This window comes from Pseudorca crassidens, chromosome 5, assembly GCF_039906515.1.
Source record: "Pseudorca crassidens isolate mPseCra1 chromosome 5, mPseCra1.hap1, whole genome shotgun sequence".
NCBI lineage: Eukaryota > Metazoa > Chordata > Mammalia > Artiodactyla > Delphinidae > Pseudorca > Pseudorca crassidens.
This window is the reverse complement of record NC_090300.1, coordinates 109,508,142-109,523,822: the sequence shown is the minus strand read 5'-3', so window position 1 is coordinate 109,523,822 and position 15,681 is coordinate 109,508,142.

Below are 15,681 nucleotides of genomic sequence, written 5' to 3'. Positions count from 1 at the left end.
TTCTCTCCCATTATTCTATTTAAGAACGTTTTGTTTTTAAGAAAAAGAGATGTTCTTGGTTTGTTGCAAAGTTTCTGTTATCACAATATTTGTTGAGTGGGCAGCTCCTCCAGCATGACCAATCAAATCCCCACTTACAGAATTTAGTTGGAGGAAGAGATGATCTCATGAGAATCAAAAACAGGGGTGAATTAGGGTCAACACAGTGGAACTGGAATTATTCTGAATTTAAAACGATATGTCAATCTACTGTTACCTGTGATTTTCTGTGTTTACTTCTCCCACGTTGAGTTGCTGGCTTCCTCACCTTCTCTACAACATAGTTTCTTCTTCCTCTCGATGTAACAAACTCTTATAACTTGAGCTAACTTATCAACCCTCATAAACTAGGCTAACTTATGAATTTTCATAACTTGAGGTAACTCATGAGTTGTCATAGTCTACTTCATGGATTCTGCATTCTTCTAGCTTTAGCTACTATGCCGTCTGCCCAGATCTTACTTCCTCCTGCTAAATTCTGAAAGTGAGGATTTGATTTGCCACCCTGGAGCAACAGTTCATTTCTATTTTAATTACTATGCCCGGGAGAACTATGAGTTTCCAAGCCTTACTCATTAACGTGGGCTTGGCTGGGGCAAGTACCATGATGTCTTACACACCATGGAGACATTTCTTAGGGCAGAATGTTTTAGGCCATCTTCTGATGATACACAGAGGTCGAGTGAAAATAGAGTAAGGGAATGTAACCAGCTTTAAAATGAAAGAACTATTCTATAAATTTCAAACCTTATTTGAAATTTATAGAATATTTACATGAAAATAACTTAAGATAAACACTAAACATATATTTAAGTATATATTCAACAATTTCTTCTGTCTTCTCAGAACTTTCTATTATCTATTTTATTTTTCCTTTCCTAGCTTCTGTTGATTAATATCTTCTAGGATTCTTATATGCTGTCCAACATTAAAATATAGGTTATAAAACACTCAATTTTCTTCAAATTCTTTCCTTTCTTTTTTTTCACCAGAAATTTTACCCTTATGAAAGCACTAAGCTATTTTATTTTTCAGTTGCTGAGTTAGTAGAAATTATTCTAAAATATGAAGAGAAAACATTTAGTACAATCAGAATTAATGTTGAGTTTTTTTCCTGTAGTCAAATACTATAAATTATTATAATTCTGATGAATCATCTTGGTATATAACACCATGGTTATAGGAAACTTGGGTGGTAGAATGGAATGGTTCAGCCCAAACAATAATATAATAATAATACCTATGTTTTACTAACCTCCGAGTATTTTATTTTTAAGAATTCTGTGCAAGCTAAACAACAATTTTGACTTATTGACTGAAGAAGAACTTATATACAACATTATGCATGTATACAGATTGGGGGCTGTGCTCCATCATAGATGCATAGGCTAGGATGGCAGCTACCCTCCCTGTGGTCTGGGCATTCCATCAGAATTGAGACACTGAGAGCAGGGACCAGAGTGATAATATACATTCAGATCTTCCTTGAACATGGCTTCCACATCTTACTACTGGAACTTCTCAATGGACTATTCTTCTTCAGCGTCCTTCCTTGTACATCCCAAAATATTTTCCTGAAGAACTTTCTTTATGTTTTAGTTACTTTATGCTAAAAGTCACAATATGCTACCAGATATTGAAGATGTTCTGTCACTTTAAAAAGCATGCATTTAACTGCTAAGGTATTTTATCCAGTTCCATGAATGTGGATCTTTCATGGGTTTTCAATCATGGACTTGATGAAGACATTGCCAAATGCTCATTGTTCTTAACAGCAATGCTGCTATGATACAGCTTCTAATTTGTCTTCTGTCAAATCCCTCAATTTTGTGATTCCAAATGTTCACAAGAGGCATTTTCTAACAAAATGTGTTAAGAAACCTGAAATTTTTGTTCTGGTTAAAGAGAATGTAAAGAGTTTTCTCCTACCACCTAATACCAAATACTAAGTATATTATAAAGTCATAATAGTTAAAACAGTGTGATACTAATCTCTGAACAATGGAAATGATAGAAAACACTGAAATAAACCAAAGCGTATTTATATATACTAATCCATAATGTGGCAAGGTAAATGACATTATGGAAACTTATTTAACTATTTGGAAGAAAATATTAGATCCCTACCTTTTACATATAAATTCATTTCTAATGAATTTAAGATTTACTGTAAAAATAATAAAATAACACTACTAAGATAGAACTAAGCAGAACCCTGCAGTGCTCCCCCCACCCCAAGTACAAAACTGAGCAGCTAATGATTAGGACAATAGAGTCACAGACTCAGTGTCTGATGCACATTCCTGACTTGTTTTACAGATACTATAACTGCCACCAGAGGGAAAAAGGCAAACTACTTGATGACCAGACTGTAGCCATGACATAAGCTGCTCCGTCTTGAGCAGTGCTAAATCTATGGCTAGTACAATTCCAAGAACTGGCCTCAAGAGAATGGGATTAACATTATTGCTCATAATAATCTATATCTTTGTGGACATCAAAATAATTGTAGCTTGCTCTGCCCATATATGTAAGCAGGCAACTAAAATTGTCAGCAAAGAGATGCTACAGACCCATGGTGACATCCTTCGCTCTGAGAATACAACACCCTATGTCAGCATGAAGAAGTTACAGAAGATAGAGCTTCGTCCCTAACCCCAAAGAAATGGAGTGATGTTTGACAGTGGGGAAATGAAAGCAGCTCTTTTGCCCCTTTCCTGTTTGCCCATTTCTATTCCCCTCTACCCTTAAAACAATCTAATTATAGGAATGAGTTCACTAAGCAATTGAAACTAACTCCTGACTTATGCTCTCTTGAACGCACACCATGCTTTGTCTAACCTGTTGATTCCGGAGAAAAAGATCTTTCAAAGCACATGTACAAAACATATGTAAGAAAAATTTCAACAGTTTCCTAATGTTTAAAATATTTTGCTTTAAAACAATATAAATAAAATAGGAAATAGAGTAAATATCAGTATCAATAGTTCTCTCTGAATGATGGGATTACTATTTATCTTTTTGACTGATTCCTATTATATATTTCTCTATGATTAATGTATTTTATTTTGTAATTGAAGTTAACGTTAGAGAAAAAAGGCTAATTTATTACTGATTTAGCATATAAAAGCATTGAAAGAATATTTTTCCACAAAAAAAGAAAAAAAGAGATATCTGTTGCTTCATATTTAAATTGTCTTCAAGTTTACATTTTCTTACAACTTTCATTCATCAATTCAGTTTGTTATAGATTTCAATTTTAATCCACAGAAAATTTTCACTGATGCTATTTCTTCATGATGATACATTTTACTACAGTCTATGATTAAAATAATGCTAAATAATGTCTAACAATATCCAGAGTATTTCATTTGTAAATTTCACTGCTCAGAGTAATTTTAATCCTAACAGAAGCTTTGTATTCATCACTCAGCTTAAATTTACATGGAAATAAGAATCTTTAAAAGATATAGTAAATTGTGTTATCATTTTACTATTGACCTTTTCACATTATGGTCACAGAAAGGTTTCCCATGCTTTGTGCCAGCACAATGGCACAGTTATATCATGCTTGAAATGTCCCATCTAAACTGCAGGACTGATACTCTTTCAACCTTTTTTTGCAATCTTTTTTTAAAACTTTTTTCTTAAGATTTTTGATACTGCAACAATCAGAAAATCGGTAACCTTACTGTCCAATGCAATTATAACAATGGTGGGAGACGCAAGAGGGAGGAGATATGGGGATATATGTATATGTATAGCTGATTCACTTTATTATAAAGCAGAAACTAACACCATTGTAAAGCAATTATACTCCAATAAAGATATTAAAAAATAAATAAATAAATAAAATAAAAAGAATGGTAAGTTAATCAGCATTAGGAATAGAAGAAACTTTAAGATGTGACTATTTCTGCTACTCCACTAACTCCAGGCAGAATTTCATCTTGCTGACATAACTATACAGGTATCACTGACATATTTATATATCAGATAGTTTTCCTTTCCTAATACTTCAGCTCAATATTTTTCTCATTTTTTGGAGCAAAAAGTCAAGGTCTTTACTAAAATAAGATTTAGTAGATGATAAAGATGATAGTTTAAACACTGTGCTATTACCTCTAGACTACATATTCTAATGGAGAGTTTTAATTATTTTTACTTTGAAAATATAGAATAATAAATTATTTCAAAGACTCTCACAGTAGTCTCATGATCTCAGAATTTGGCATGAATTGATATATAAAGAATCTAAACTACATTAATAAAATAATTTTTTTGATTTTTTTAAAAAAATGAATTCCAAGCAATACATTCTCCAGCTTGTGGTTTCCAAAAGTATCATTGTGGAATTGGCATGTCACAGTGAACCTCCTCCAAGAAAATGCTTTTATCTTATAAACATATTTTTCTCCACCTCCCCACCCCCTGGAGAATTCTAAGCAGCATCTTCTATGCTAACTAGATTGCATCCAGATTTTCCCAGTTCCCATCCACATTTACAGGCTCTTTGACTGTCTGCAATCTTGTCCATAAAATACCAATTTGCTCTGTGCTCCCTCAGGCTTTCATTAAGTTATAAAAGCTGAAGGTGGTGACCTTGTGTTTTTTATAACTAGGTATTGTCACAATCTTAATGCTTTTTTTTTGTTTGTTTTGTTTTGTTTTTGTTTTTGTTTTTGTTTTGTTTTCTTTTTTTTTTTTAAACATCTTTATTGGAGCATAATTGCTTTACAATGGTATGTTAGTTTCAGCTTCACAACAAAATGAATCAGTTATATATATACATATGTTCCCATATCTCTTCCCGCTTGCGTCACCCTCCCTCCCACCCTCCCTATCCCACCCCTCCAGGCGGTCACACAGCACCGAGCTGATCTCCTTGTGCTATGCGGCTGCTTCCCACTAGCTATCTACCTTACGTTTGGTAGTGTATACATGTCCATGCCTCTTTATTGCTTTGTCACCGTTTACCCTTCCCCCTCCCCATAGCCTCAAGTCCATTCTCTAGTAAGTCTGTGTCTTTATTCCTGTTTCACCCCTAGGTTTTTCATGACATTTTTTTTTTTCTTAAATTCCATATATATGTGTTAGCATACGGTATTTGTCTCTCTCTTTCTGACTTACTTCACTCTGTATGACAGACTCTAGGTCTATCCACCTCATTACAAATAGCTCAATTTCGTCTCTTTTTATGGCTGAGTAATATTCCATTGTATATATGTGCCACATCTTCTTTATCCATTCATCCGATGATGGACACTTAGGTTGTTTCCATCTCTGGGCTATTGTAAATAGAGCTGCAATGAACATTTTGGTACATGACTCTTTTTGAATTATCAACATCACTAATCATTAGAGAAATGCAAATCAAAACTACAATGAGATATCATCTCACACCAGTCAGAATGGCCATCATCAAAAAATCTAGAAACAATAAATGCTGGAGAGGGTGTGGAGAAAAGGGAACCCTCTTACACTGTTGGTGGGAATGTAAATTGATACAGCCACTGTGGAGAACAGTATGGAGGTTCCTTAAAAAGCTACAAATAGAACTACCATATGACCCAGCAATCCCACTACTGGGCATATACCCTGAGAAAACCATAATTCAAAAAGAGTCATGTACCAAAATGTTAATGCTTTTTTAATACATATTTATTGATGATATCTAAAATATTTGGCTTCAAAAAATGCCATTTCCTCCTTGTTGGATCTCTTCCAGTGGGGATCATACAGCTTGGAGTTCTTTGAATGGCAAAATCTTTCCAATATAAGACCTGGAAATAATGGGAAAACTTTTCCTTTTTTTTTTTTACACCTTTTTAGAATAGAGTTCATTAATCAGATGGTACTTATTTGAATGCAAGTAATAAAAAGTATGTCTAAGTGGTTTTTTAAATGGAGGTTATTTTTCACACTTAACAAAATGTCTAGAAGCAGGGTGTTCAGCAGCTCAATAAAGCCACAAACTCACACAAGAAAACCTTGAATAGGGTTTAACTGTTCACCTCAGCCCAGATGGTGATGTCTGCTTTCTGAGTAGCAACTGTTCTTATGTATGTCTAACTTGGACTTACAGGAAGAAAAATTACAATTTAATTTGGGGGTATGATATAGCAAAGGGAAAGTTATTTCAGACACAAAACTCACATCTTTCAATAATTAGAGGAATTAAGGGAGGGCAAAAAGCTTACCTCATTTTTATCATTCCCGTTTGTTAAAACACTCTTAAAATGTCACTCCTCAAAAAATAAAAAGGCATGTCTATTAGACAGAATTGGCAGAGGAGGTTGCATGACAACAAGAGTTGATCCCCAGACATAATTCTCTGTACCAGGAATTCTCTGTGAAGAGGAGGCGGCCGTCGGTGACAGATAAAACTTAAGTTTTACCTCTCCTATGACTTGTTTATTTTTGTGTACCTGGACTGTTCAGTAGAAAGTCAAAAGGTTAAGTGAGGTCTCAGGGTGACATCTAATTTAGCAGAAAGTTCCTACTTATCAGTTTCCCATCTTACCCCTTACCTCAGCCTCCTTCCAGCATTAGGTCTGTACCACCTTGGTCCATCTCCTCAAGGCTATTAGAATGAACACTATTAAAGGTTGTTTTATTTTTAATGTTCTGTGTTTTTCTGGTTTACTTATTCTTAAGACACATTCATTAAAAGCAGATTCTGATTATCATTTGCACACTTAATTTATCTTGCTTGTGAGACAGGTTTAGTAAATATATTCTAGTTGTCAGATGAGCAGGGCTTTCTCATCATGGTACCTGCAGTTCATTTACAAACAGCCTTCTTTATCTTTCATCATTTCTCAAGAAGCAAAAAGCACAAAGACAATTTTAAAAATTCCCCATGCATCCTTTATTGACAATGATTTTTGTTTTTTAGATTTCCAGTATTGGTGCTACTGGTAAAATTTACTGGTTTACACGTTTATCATTCTTATTCATGGCCATAAGCAAATTTACATTGTTTGCTAAGGCTGTATATATAAGATATTTGCTTTTATTTGTGCTTCAAATGTGAAGGATATCTGGTCTGATATTTTTTAATCCAGCTAATATTAAGAAAATGAGATAAGTAATGAAGTGGTCACCTAGGATTAGCTGACATAAAGTATGCTTTGGAATCCAGGTTTTGGGAGTTCAAATGACTGCCACTGTGGCATAGTAAGAAATGAAGGAGACTCCAAGGACTATAGGTTGTGAATCAGTTGATTCTAATGGCAATGGATAGCTGAACAGAAGACAACGAAGCTTAACTTAAAAAATTCTCAGATTTTACTTATAATCTTCATGTCACTATGATGCTTTCATAATTATTATTTTAATATCTCATACTTCACAGACCTTAATATAATTAAACATTACCCTTTTACTGTATATTTAAATTTCTTATATTTATTCTATGATGAGTAACCTCTAAATGAAAACGTTCTTGTAAATAGTTTTTTTTTTTTCTTTTATATCTGAGTTTTTCTTTAGGGAGCATTTGCAGAAATAGAGGGGTTCAAATGGTATAAGCTGCTTTGAGCCCATTAAGTGAATTATATTGCCATTCAAAAGGAACTGCCTCCTGACAGAAACACGATTTCACTGTACCTTCTTTCACTGTTTTGTTTTTGTTTTTGTTTTTTGTCCACACCATACGGCATGCAGAACTTCCCCGACCAGGGATGGAACCTGTGCCTCCTGCAGTGGAAGTGCAGGGTCTTAACCATTGGACCACAAGGGAGGTCCATCACTCTTCCTTCTTTAGCATTGCACTCTACCAATTTTACTGGACTTTCGGTATTCTACGTTAGTTGAATCAAAGCAATGAATAAGTGGTAAATGTCTTCAAATTGGAGGAATATCTGCACCTTTATATCTTATTAGGTATCTCACAGTTAAGAGATTTCTTCCTCAAGGCTCTCAATAAATGCCAGTTCATTGATCTCTAATGTATTCATCTGATATTGGCTGTCTCCTGAGAGGTATCAGTCAATCATTGCATAGTTATGGTTTTCTTTGAAAATCTGATGAATGATATAAAGTTTCTTAGAATAATGGATACATTTACAGATACACAACACCACCACCCCCCTACACACACACAGAATTTAATACAGTTTAGGAAATTGGTGTATTATTTCATGCCCATCCACTTTGACCACCTTAGCCAAAGATGATGGGCTCTGAACAAGTTAAGAGTAACAGAGAGGAGCTTCCCTGGTGGCGCAGTGGTTGAGAGCCCGCCTGCCGATGCAGGGGACACGAGTTCGTGTCCTGGTCCGGGAGGATCCCACATGCCACAGAGAGGCTGGGCCCGTGAGCCATGGCCGCTGAGCCTGCGCGTCCGGAGCCTGTGCTCCGCAACGGGAGAGGCCACAACAGTGAGAGACCCGCGTACCGCAAAAAAAAAAAAAAAAAAAAAAAAAAAAAGAGTAACAGAGAGGATGAAAGGAAAGATCTGTAGCTTTGAGGTGGCTGGGGAGGGTAAGACCAGTCAGGGCTCAGCCCCAGGGATATGAAAACTAGCAAGACAGAGGCTTTCCACAGACTTCCTTTCCTAGTGGAATCCAGGGTGCTAAAAATAACCACAGTTCCTTAAATTTAGTCTTACTCTGGATTTAGAACCAGAGCTAATTGGTGCAAAGCTATTCTTTTCTCTATTTTTCTTGACTCTCCAGTTTTCAGTCATAGGACAGGTGTTTAAATATAAGGAAGCCAGTTTTAAAGCTGTGTGTTCACTTGGATCATCTGGGAAGGCAAACGGACTTCCTTCCTTGCTCTCCCCCTCCAGCTCCAGTCTAAGAAAAGCCCTTTTTGGTGGAAGACGTTCTGCAGCTACATCTAGAATAATGACTTCCTTATGCTATTGAGATGGTAATGTATTCATGGCTTCCTACTCACATATTTTCTTCTCACTTTTTTTTTTTAACTTTCAAAATTTTTAGAACATTCTAAATTATTATTCAAAAATATTTTCAATTCAAAGAAATATAATGTGTCATAGTTAATGAGGGAATCAGTCTGATTTTCTGAATCAGAGAATCACAATCTACCCATTCTGCTTAATAGCAAATGAAAGACAATAGCAAATAAAATAATTGACTAAATACGAAAAAAAATGAAACATATTTATGTTTCTGGCATTTTTACCAGAAAAAAATCTTATTTATATCCTTTCCAACCATGTTTTAAAACTCAGACTTTTATTGTGTTAAATTAATTTAAAGAATGCCTTCTATTTTGTTAAAACCAAGGTATAATCAAGTTGGTAGCTTGATGTGGTAGAAATATTTATGTTGGTGATATCTCACTTCTAGAATTGTCAGGGAAAGAACAGGGGAAAATGCATCAGATGTAGGCTGCCGTCAACTTGAAGAGCATTTTACAATCACAGTGTGCCATGCATTTCCTTGGAAATAACCATGTGAGAATATTAATTAGGTTTTTAATACCACAGCACCCAGAGTCTTGTCAAATAGCATCTTGTTAATTTTCCTATAAAGACATTGTGCTGACAGTAGGAATGTTACCGTCTAGCTGTACATGTATAATAATTATTAAAGGGCAACCTGAATCAGGAATCTATGCAATTAAAAAAAAATAAGCGGGCTTCCCTGGTGGCACAGTGGTTGGGAGTCCGCCTGCTGATGCAGGGGACACGGGTTCGTGCCCCGGTCCAGGAGGATCCCACATGCCGCGGAGCAGCTGGGCCCGTGGGCCATGGCCGCTGAGCCTGCGTGTCCAGAGCCTGTGCTCCGCAACGGGAGAGGCCACAGTAGTGAGAGGCCCGCATACCGCAAAAAAATAAAAATAAAATAAGCTATTTCAAAACTTCTATCAGTGCATACAGCTCACTTCTTCAGGGCTTTTTTAAAGCAATCTCTGAACATGAGAGTCCAAAAGGTGATCCAAAAATTAGTGACAAATATCTTGTGATATTTGCGTCTTAAGCTTTCCTCAAACAGTGCCATATGTACACTTACTAATGTACAGTCATAATAAGATTTTCTATCTGTTCCTTCAGTCCAAAGTAAATTAGAAGAAAACACAAAGAGAAACAGGTAGGCTTCGATAGTAGCAACAAAAATCTCATCTAAAGCAACCTGACAAAGGCAGAGTGAGGGAAAAATTAAAATGCAGAACAGAATTGCTAATCTATACATTACAATTATGGTTCCTTAAAAGATCATGTAAAATTATCAAGAAGTATGTTCAGTATCCTCATTCTGAGTATGCATCAAAGGCATAGAACATTTTAGAACTATTTTAACATAGATAAAATACAAAAAAAATGTGGGTACTAGAGTGCATATGCCTCAGGTATTTAGAAAATTTTACTTATGTAAAATACCTGAGAATTTCATATTGATGAAATACTATTATATTTAAAAATAAAAATGCATGTGATTCAAAAAGAAAATTAAGAGTTGAGAATGATTAGCCAAGTCAGACTTTAGCCAATCTGGTCAATCAGTAAAATAAAAAATTGATATTAAAATATATTTTAAGAATCTATGAAGCAGAATGCTAAATAAATTTTACAAAATATAAAACGTTCACTACAATTATGGCTCTATATAATGTGTGTGTACATAATGTGTATGGCTCTACATATACTTGTGGTGCTATGGTGATAACATAATGGATAAAATCTCTTTTAAATATTCATTTTATATTGTTTAAATAACCTTTTTATAATAAATAATATTCGGCACAAACAACATTCAGCACTAATAATCCAGAAGGTATTTTAAATCATTTATTAATTTATCTATCCATTTATTCCACAACATTTTTGAAAGCCTCTGTAAAAGTTATCAAGTCTCTGCCAATAACTGCCTTGTTATCAGAAAGAGACTTTAAAATCTGGTAGAGGGGAGACTGCAGTGTGAGAGGGGCACAAAACAGGAACCCTCCATGGAACAGCACCTTCTCACTGTAGATCATATTGAGTCAAGCTTCCAACTACTACGACAAGACTTGCCAACATTCACTGAAAACTCAAGCCCCAAATCTGTTTAACTATGCATGATATGCTTGAGTAAAGTACTGGCAAATTATGAAAAAGATCAGTACTGTGCATCCAACCGTAAAATATTCATGGACAAACCAAATGTATGTCAGTCAGAAAAAATATTTCACATCCTACTCAGAGTTGGACTCCAAAATAGCTCTAGTGTTCTTAGATGTCCATTCCTGAGAGATGCACAGCAATAGAATATTTGAGAGTTTTTAATGTCACACTACTCTGCTTTCCATAAAGAATATTCAGCACAAAACCATCATCTGGTTATAAAGGGAGCTCCAAGTTAAAGGTACATAACCCAAGGACCAATGACTACCTAGGGATTTACATTGACGAGTAGTAGTAAGCATTTGAAGAAAGGAGGTGAAGCACAATTACAGAATCATGCCTTAAATGTTTAGTTTTCAAAAATTTAATCCCTTAAATATTTCAAACTTAGAGAAAATACAAATTTATGAAAAATACCATTATATCTACTGGCCCCTACGATCTAAGAGATGTTAACAATTTGTCTTGTTTGTTTCTTATTCATGTTGTTTTAAAACTAAAAACATTAAAGAAACAGCCAGTGTTCTAGTCCCCTGGAGTTGGTGGGTATTGTTTGCAAACCTGCCTTTCTATTTTAACATCCATTCACAAGACAGACTATTGTTTTACACTTCTTCAACATATATAAGTGGCATCATATTGAGTGTATCCTCTTGCAGTTCATTTTTATTTTATTCAACATTACATTTTTGACATTTATACATGTTGATATGTATAGATAATATTTGTTGATTTCTATTGCTAAATAATATTTCATAGTGTGAAAAATCAGTTTCCATCCATTCCATGATTTCACTATTGCAAATAATGCTGCAATGACCTTTACATGACTGACCTAAATGCACACTGAAATCAGAGAGGAGATAGACAGGAAATGGAGAAGGCCTGAAGATGCCAGATCCCTTGTCCCATTCTAACAATTTAAAAACTCTAGTTTGACTCTAGTTAGGAAAAGAGGGCAAGCAGACAGAAGCAAACTGGGTTGGAAATGTTTGAAATTTAGTACATTCACTCTACCTTTTTTAAGACTCTTACAATTAATTGGAGCACAGCTGAGGAAACATGAAGTCTTTCTATTTATGAAACATAGATTCAGAGGTATAGTGGGGTCTGAAAAGAAGTTCAGAACATTTGGTGCACCAAGGATTTTGCAGCTTTGACAACACCAAATCCTAGTCAGAGAAACAGGATTCTCAGCTTGACTGGAGTGATGCATTTCCTAGATGAGACCCAATTACTCACCCAATCTGATGCCAAAGCACTTTAGTATGTACTTTGCAGTACCTCCACCAACAGAGGAGCATACGTTTCCACCCTAGGCTCGGGGCTCAGCCAAATGACTTATTTTGGTGAATATGATATTAACAGATGAATTTCAAGCAGTAGCTTTAAATATACTTGTGCAATAGGCCTTGCATTCTTACAGTTCTGTCATTGCCAGGAGAAGACCGTGTCCTACTCTACCTACCTGTCCCAGCAGAACGAGAGGCAGGTGGAGCAGACCCACTTGGTGATGACTCACTCCAGTCACCACAGCTTCCCCCATGAACCACAGCATCGCTGAGAATAAATGGTTGTTTTGTTTGGTTCTTTTGAAACCACTGAATTTTGGGATTGGGATTGTTGTACCACAGCATTATCATAGCTATAGTTAGCTGATCCTGTTCATGGACTGAAAGACTCAATCATGTAAAGATGTCAATCTTATCCAAATTAATCTCTAAACTCAATGCAATTCTAATGAGGGCCCTAACAAATTTGTTTTTGTTTTTGAAACTGACAGTAATAATTCTAAAAATTCATAAAGAAATGTAAAAGGTAAGAATATTCAAAGTAATTTGAAAAAGAAGAGCACAGGGCAAGAAAGACTTCCACCACCAGATAGCAAGACCTATGATAAAACAATAGTGTTTAAAATACTAAAAGAAGAGACAAAACTACCAACAGGTAAGAAAGGTGAGCCAGGAAATAGATCCCCATGTGTACTGTCACCTAATTTATGGCAAGGTATCGGTGAAATTTGGAGGGAAAATGATAACCTTTCAACAAATAGTGTTGGAGCAATTGGATATCCATATGGAAAACAATTGATCTTGACTCCTGCATAACCCTTTATATAAAAAAAAAATCAATCCCAGAAGGATTGCAGATCTAGGTGAGGAATAAACACAAACCAGAATATTTTAGAGTAAAACATAGGAGACTGTCTTCAGAACCATAAACAAAAATTTCTTGAACAAGAGACAAAAAGCACAAATTATCAAAGAACAGAATGATAAATTTAAATATGTTAAAATTAAGAAGTTCTGTTCATCGAAAGACATATTAGCAGAGTGAAAAGCCAGCTCACAAAGTGTGACAATACATTTGCAAAACATCTGTCTAGGGAAAGACTTGTCTTTAAGAAGTGCAAACATTCACATAAGTCAGTAAGAAAAGAAACCCAAGCCAACCAAAAAATGGCAAAAGACTTGAATGCATTTTATACAAGAGGATATCTAAATTCTCATACACATATGAAATGAAAACACATGAAAATGTGAAAATGGCCAGTTAGAATATGAAAATAGGATTAGTCATCAAGAAAAGGCAAACTCAAACCACAGTGAGATACTGGCGCACACTTGTAAGAATTGCTAAATTAAAAGGACTGACAACACTGAATGTTAGCAAAGATGCTGAACAACTCAAATGTAAAATGGTAAGCATTTTACAAACACCATTTTGTTTGGTGGCTTCTTATAGAGTTAAACTTTGATCCATACTATGTCCCAGAAATTCCTCTGTAGGTATATCTAGGATATCTTAGAAAAGCAAAACATATGTCCCCAAATGATGTACCAAAAATATCCATAGCAGCTTTATTCTTAACAACCCCAAACTGGAAAGCCCAAATGAACATCAGTAAGAAAATGAAGAAGCAAATTGTGGTACATTTATATGATGAGATACTCCTCAGCAGTAAAACAGAAAAAGTTACTGTTACAATAGCAGGAATGAAACTTAAAACACATTATGCTGAGTGAGAGAAGGCAGACACAAAACAGTACATATGGTATAATTCTGTGTGTTAGACATTCTGGAACAGTCAAAAGTAATCTATGGTGATAAAAATAAGAATAGTAGTTGCCTCTGGAGAGAGTGCACAAGGGAATTAGCTGGAGTGATGGAAATATATATCTTTTTAGGGGCAAGGGCATGGATTATATGAGCATATGCATTTGTCAAAACTCATCAAACTTAAGATCTATGCATTTCACTCTGTATAAATTATACCCACGGAAAGGCAAAGAAGTATCTTGCCAAACAAAAATGTATATACATGATGATTCTCATTATAGTCTGGAGTTTTAGTTTTGAAATACTGGTGAAATTCCAGCAAACTATAATTAATGTTTGATGAAATATATAAAAAAATTATTGAGTGCATATCATGCTCTTGGTGTTATATTTAGGCAACTACAAAGTTAAAAAGCACTTAATTTATTAAAAATTGAAGTTATAGCATACTTACAAAAGATTTAACACCTGCGAGAAAATTTAGAGAACAAAATTATGTTTGTACTACAATAAATGTGTGGGGCATTGTGATTTATAGTGGTTAGGGGAATAATTCACCAAAGATGTGGCACTTTCTTGTGTTTTGAAAAACAGCTTTCTTATAGATGGATGGGAGAGTAGATTATAGGACTTTCTAAGGTGGCATTACAGTAGATGCAGAAAGATGGTACTGGAATTTTATGCTTCAGAGTTTAACCCTTGGAAAATAACAAATGAAAATGAAAAGATTTTTACGCAAATGTATAAAGTGATCTCTTCATATTACATACATACTTAAACTCAATGGAAAAATGAAATAATTCTTTAAAGTTAATTGAGCAATGGGCTTCTCCCTTGTGGCACAGTGGTTAAGAATCCGCCTGCCAATGCAGAGGACACATGCTCGAGCCCTGGTCCGGGAAGATCCCACATGCCGTGGAGCAACTAAGACCGTGCGCAACAACTACTGAGCCGGTGCTCTATAGCGTGAGAGCCACAACTACTGAAGCCTGTATGTCACAACTACTGAAGCCCATGCGCCTAGAGCCTGTGCTCCACAACAAAAGAAGGCACTGCAATGAGAAGCCCGCACACTGTAACAAAGAGTAGCCCCCGCTTGCAGCAACTAGAGAAAGCCCGCATGCAGCAACAAAGACCCAACACAGCCAAAAATAAATAAATAAGTAAATAATTTTTTAAAAAAATTAATTGAATAATATTTTTTCTCAGGACTTGTTAGATGTCCATTGCTAAAGTAACTTAACGTAGTAGGTCATAATTTTTACTTTATTTATTTATTTTACTTACTTATACAGGAGGTTCTTATTAGTTATCTATTTTATACATATTATCGTACAGATGTCAATCCCAATCTCCCAGTTCATCCCACCACCACCCCCATTTCCCACCCTTGGTGTCCATACATTTGTTCTCTACATCTGTGTCTATTTCTGCCTTGCAAACCAGTTCATCTGTACCATTTTTCTAGATTCCACATATATGCGTTAATATATAATATTTGTTTT